Source organism: Impatiens glandulifera, chromosome 7 (assembly GCF_907164915.1).
Source record: "Impatiens glandulifera chromosome 7, dImpGla2.1, whole genome shotgun sequence".
Lineage (NCBI taxonomy): Eukaryota > Viridiplantae > Streptophyta > Magnoliopsida > Ericales > Balsaminaceae > Impatiens > Impatiens glandulifera.
Window position 1 is genome coordinate 1,719,937 of NC_061868.1, and position 7,055 is coordinate 1,726,991.

The window sequence follows — 7,055 nt, forward strand, 5'->3', positions numbered from 1 at the left end:
TCCCAATGCACTTTGAAAAGGAAAAGATTCTCTTCTTTAATAAAACAAAACTGACCATCAATGCACAGATTTTCCCTCCAAAACCGATTCTATATAAGGAGCCATCCTCCTTTCATTTTCTCACATCCACAATCACTAGTATTTCTCTTGAATCTCTCTCTCTCTACATCATAATCATGCCAAGCCGAACTTTGGGAAATTTTCTAAGTGTTGACTTCGGCTCATGCTTGGCCGAATGGGACTATGACCACCCAAAGAAACACATGTTTGAAAGTCTCATTGTTACCGGTCTTCAAGCCTTCCTTGACGAATCCGGTCCCATACTGACTGAGGATGTCAAGGAATTTTTCAGAAATGCCGTCAACTGGGGAGATCGCATTGTAACCACTGTAAGGAATCATACCTTCCGGCTTGATGAAGCCGAATTTGCCACCCTCTTCAGTCTGCCCAAAGAAGGGTTCTCTGATTTTCCGGCCATGGAGGGAACTGATGAATACTACTATGGGTTCCGCTGTCTTGGAACCTTCGATACGGTGGAAACCCATGGGTTAAAAACCCGCCTCGGTCGTAGTACTCAGTTACTTCTTGAGATTGTCACTCGGTCCATTCTGTGCCAATCTGTAAATCAGCGGTTTTCAAAGAATACCTACAATATGATGACCCACATCTACAACCACACGCCCATTAATTGGGCAGCGGTCCTCTTTCAAACTTTGAGGAAAATGGTGCGGACCAAGAAGGGTCTCGGCTTTGCACCCCACATCAGCAGGCTGATTCTCAAGTACCGGCCAGATTTTGGACCGGGTACACCGGCATCCCCCTCAAATATTCTCGATAGAGATGCCGTGGTGGAAAAGTATTCCAGAATGGTGCTTACTGCTTAAACATCTTTATTTAAATGTCTTTCTTTCGTCCTATCGGTTTCCATTCTAATGAAATATCGTTTCAGTTTTGATCGCTTCTCTTTACTCTATGTATCTATCTAACATAACCGGCTTGATATCGTTCGTATCCGGTTTCATAAAATCTGCTTAAAACTGATAAACACCGATCAATCAAAATATCTGAAACACTATTAGAAACCGATCTACCATTCGGTCTCAAAGAAAAGGTTGCGTCACCGATGACATAGACAAACTCTTGGAGGGAAATCTCCCGCCCAAAGATGCCGCCCACCGTTTCGTACGTAACCGCCCATAGTTTGGCGTCCTTTCGTTTTGGAGGGAAATCTCCCGCCCATTCATGATGGGACGGTTTGGCTTCCAAACCGTGCCTATAAAAGGGGAGCCTTCATCACATTTGTCATTTTCACAGAAATTCACTTTCTCTCTCTAAACTTCTAAAATCCTTTGAAGCCGAATTCTTTCATTCTCAAACTCTTCAAACATGGGTCGTGATTCGGCGTTGTTCAAACTATACTCTCAAGTGGACTTCGAGGAGATTCGGCAGAACGGAACGGCCGAAGCAAAAGAAGTAATTGACCGACTGCACTAGTAAAAAAGTAACATTTAAGGGCGGTTTTTACCACCGTTATTGTATAATTTACCGCTGCTAAAATACAATTACGGCGGTAAAATTACCGTAGTCAACCGCCGTTAATAGTTCCGCCGTTAAAGAGATTTTGACAATTAAGGGCGGTAAATTTACCGCAGATACTAGCTTTTAACTGCGGTTTATAAAACCGCAGTTAATAATCTCTAACTGCGGTTTATAAGACCGCAGTTAATAGTCTCTAACTGCGGTTCCTAAAACCGTAGTAAATTGTTTACTTATAAAGGCGGGATTTTTACCGCAAGTAATAGTTTCTAACTGCAGTTTAAAAACCGCAGTTAATAGTGGCTATATATAAATGCGATATTTTTACCACAAATAATTGTCTCTAATTACTAATTAGAGTTTAAAAATAGCTGATAGTTATAAGTGTAGTTAAAAGTCAATTGGCAATAATAAAAATCATTCAAAATAATATTATATAATTAACACTTCATTTTTATATTATAATATTACCTAAAAATATAATTATATACAAATATAATTACATCAAAATATAATTATATATTATTTAAAGTTATACAAAATAAACATTATTATATCAATAAAAATGATCAAATTCCAAAATTTGACATAACTTCTTTTCCTTTTCTTCCTTCTCCCTCTTCCTTTTCTTCTTCATTTTCTTTCTTCATTCTCCCTCTTCCTTTTCTTCTTCATTTTTTTCCTTCTCCCTCTTCCTTTTCTTCATCAATTTTCTTCCTTCTCTAGACCTATAAAAGATTCAAATACAAATTACACTTTTTTACTCTCTTTTAACAAGCAAGAACTAAGTAAAATATTTCCTATATTAAATAAATTGATATAAATTACATTTGATAAATTAATTGGAAGAGAGAATTCATACTAACATGCTAATGTGTAACATGCTAATGTGGCGCTGTAAATTTCCCTCAAAGAAATTTTATTGTTCCATCTATTTGTCCTTGTCTTAAATTGGACGTCTTGGACGTCCTTGTTCCAAAAGAGATCACTATCACTTAAATAAAATCATGGAGAAAAATGAGGAAATGAATTTAGAACATTCATTAGTTTTTTCAAATTTATATCAATGACAACCACATTTTGATAACCTAAAATTCATAAATAAAGTTAATTATATTCAATGACCAAATTTCTTTCATGCTTCTATTAATACACCATAACACAACTTAATAAATGCATCTTTACAAACTTACAAATAATCATTATCTACAAGATGGAGGATCTGGCCGATAAAACAAAAATACTATACTTACAATGCAGAAATCTTCTTCAAATATACCAGGGAGCTAGATGAAGCAATGCAAAAATCTTCTTCAAATGTACGAGTAAGGTGATGTACGAGTAAGGTGATGTACGAGTAAGGTGAAACGCTAAAAAATAATAGGGAATGTAAATAATGCGCAAAAGAGAATATGAATTTATCTTCTTCAAATGTACGAGTAAGGTGAAGCGCTAAAAAATAATGGGGAATAGGGAATGTAAATAATGCGCAAAAGAGAATCGAAATTTAGATAGTGCTCGATCAACTAGAGTAGGTTGAAGTTCCACAAAAAGAGGAATGTAAAAACGTGGAGAAGAAAATGGAAGACTGGATGAAGTGGAATAAATAACCCTTAATTCCTTAATATTTTTATTGTTTTATATAATTAAAAATAACATAATATTAAATACAATAATTCTCAATTATATTTATAAATTTACATATTATATAATTCAAAGATATTGTATGCATTTCATTTTTTAATTAAATTCTTATATTTTTTTTATTCATATTTAAAAATTACAAATTTTATTTTATTTTATAAAATACAAATATTATAAAAAAATAAACACTAATATTAATTAAAACTGATATATAATTATAAATTTTATAAACAATAATTTTTTATAAAAAAATATCTATATTCTCGTACTAAAAAGTTTATATTTTTTGTCGCTTTTATTATTACTTATAATTACCAGATTATTTACAATCCTAAATATTTATCTAAACATAAATTATAAATAAAAAAAATACTTTCACACACTTTCTTAATTAGTTTTTATTTTTTTTTTAATTTTCATCAATTAAAAACAAAAAATATTTTTATTTTATTTTATAATTTATAAATTAAAATACAAAAAATATTATTAATAACTAAACAAATTACAATTTCAAATACATTTAGTTTAAACTAAATTCAAAAACAAATATAACAAAAATGCTAAATAAATAATTGATGACAATTTATCTCCATTAATCAATAAGAAAATAGTCATTCAAATGATCAAATCTTCATTAAAATATTTTAGGAAGGTAAATGATATAAAAATGACTAGTTTATCATATTTTTAAAATTTATTTGATAAAGAGTTTATCATAATATATATATCAAATTATAAAAGTTTACACAAAAATGATAAAGAGTTTATTTTAAAATTATATATATATATATATATATATATATATATATATATATATAATTTTATAAAAGTAATTTAAATATAAATTTTGACTAAAATGATAGAGAGTTTATCTTCAATTAAAATATATGAATATTATATATATATATATATATATATATATATATTATTTGAAATTTAGATATATTATTTGTAAATATGATTAAATTATTTAATATAAAATTAATCTAAAATAAAAAAAATTATAAATATTTATGTAATTGTGATAAACTGTACCAATTACCTAGTTTTTATGACGTTTATTATCTATATAAATATAAAGTTATAAATTAGACTTTTGTTATTAATTAAAATTTAATTTTATGAATTAATTTGAGATGAATTAGTCTATTATTTAATTTTTATTTAATTAGTGATTAAATATTAATAAAATTTAATATTATTTTTAGCATTATTTATAAACTAAATATATATAAAATTATGAAACTAAATTTTTTTTATCGATATAATAGTTTAATATTTAAATTTATAATAATATATAATTATTGAATCAATCACTATATATTTTATAATAATAAATATATTAGTAGTTATAACTAATTTCATTACGGTTTAAAGTCTTAATAATGTTAATTAGTATATATATATTTATTATATTATTTCAAGAATTTAATTAAAATATAAGTTAAAAAAATAATACAACAAAATGCTAAGTAAATAATTGATAACAATTTATCTCCATTAATCAATAAAAAAAAATAATCTTGACAATATCAAATCTCCATTAAACATATTTTAAGAATCTAAATGAAATAAAAATGACTAATTATTCATATTTTTAGAATTTATTTCACTTAAAAAGATAATAGTGAATACCAAATTATATAAAGGTTTATACAAAAATGATAAATAGTTTTATTTTATAAAAGACATAATTTAAATATAAATTTTGATTAAAATGATAAAATGTTTATCTTCAATTAAAATAAATATAATATATATATATATATATTATATTATTTGAAATTTAGATATAATATTTGTAAATGTGATTAAATTATTTACCATTAATTGTGATAATTACATTAACTAATCTTAAATAAAAATATATTTAAAATCTTTATATAATTGTGATTCACATAACAAATTACTTTGTATAAGACATTTGTTATATATAAATATAAACTTATAAACTAGATTTTTTTATTATTTTAAATTTTATTTTATAAAATAATTAGTGATGAATTAGTCTATTAAATTAGTGAAAGAAAAAAAATATTAATAAGATTTAATATTATTTATAAACTATATATATATAAAATTATGAAACTAAATTTAATTTAAATTTAATCGATATAATAGGTTAATATTTTAATTTATAATTATATATAATTATTGACAAAGTAAACTTCTTTAAACTTATATTTAAATTAAATTTCTAAGATAATACATAGAAATAATCTTATTTAGCTTTTTAAAATTAAATTAATATTTATTTTTAACTTACTTTTATAAAAAAAAAAATTATATATACATATGAGAGAAGATTGGAGGGAAATTAGGGAAGGGAATGACGTGTTAATTGGTTGAAAAAAATAAACAGCTTTCTCTCTTCTATTTTTTATTTCCTACATTCTTTCATTTTTTCAATATTTTATTTTAATTAATAAATATACTACCATATATTTCATATACTTGTAACTACAGTACGGTTTAAAAGTCTTAATATTTGTTAATATATATATATATATTTATTTATTTATTACATTATTTTATGAATTTAATTAGAATATAAGTTTTAATAAAAATACAACAAAAATTTTAAATAAATATTTGATAATAATTTATCTCTATTAATTATAAAAAAATAGTCTTGACAATATCAAATCTTCATTAAACATATTTTAATAATGTAAATAAAAAAAACTAGTTTTCTATATTTTTAAAATTTATTTGAATTAAAAAATATAATAGTGCATACTAAATTATAAAGGTTAAAAAATAATAAATATTTTATCTTAATATATATATATATATATATATATATTATTTTATAAAAGTAATTAGTAATAAATTAGTCTATTATTTAATAAGTCATTAATTATGAGAGAGAAAAATATTAATAAGATTTAATATTATTTTTAGAATTATTTATAAACTAAATCAAGTGGATAGGATATAAAACTATATATAAATATGAAGTCTCAATATAATATTTTATTATTTCATTTTTTTTCATTGTTAATTCATGTAAGATATGTTTATTGAACTGATAAAATAATATTTTACAAGTATATATATTTTAATTAACTTATCTAATATTCTCTTTTGAAACTTATCTCAATTAATTTTTTAAAAAATAAAAATAAAAATTTATTATTATTTTTTTTTATGATTTATAATAATATAAGACTTTTAAATGTGGATCTATATAACACAATTAAACGTAAGATTTTAACTGAGGTATAAAAAACAAAACCACAGTTAGAGATAAGACTTTAACTACGGTATAAAAACCCGCAGTTAAAGATAAGACTTTTATCTACGGTTTTTATATACCATAGTTAAATGTAAGACTTTTAAAGGCGGTTTTATATACCGTAGTTAAATGTAAGACTTTTAAAGGCAGTTTTATATACCACAGTTAAAAACAAGGTATTAACTACGGTTTTAAATACCGCCGTAAAATTTCGCCGTTAAAAACACATTTTTTACTAGTGCTGATTAAAACCGGTTTGGAATATCTACTAGACGGTCCCCACGTAATATACAAGGACGCGGTCGAAGAGTTCTTCAAAACCGCAACCATTTCCTACGACAGGATCCTCGCAACGGTTTGCGGCTCCCAAATAGAGATCACCGAAGCTGTAGTAGCCGAGAGTCTGCATCTCCCAACTACCGGCATGGACGCAACAGCAGAGATGGACGATGATATCTTTAAGATGGCTTGCCGCCGCTTATCAGCAACCAACGAGCCGCTTACCACATCCGGAAAGAAACAACTGCTGAAACCGGAGCTCATCCCGGCGTGTGACGTTTTTGCCAGGGCGATACTGGCAAGAGGGGGAAATTTCAGCAATCTGACCAAAGACAAAATCAGAATGATTTTTCGTCTA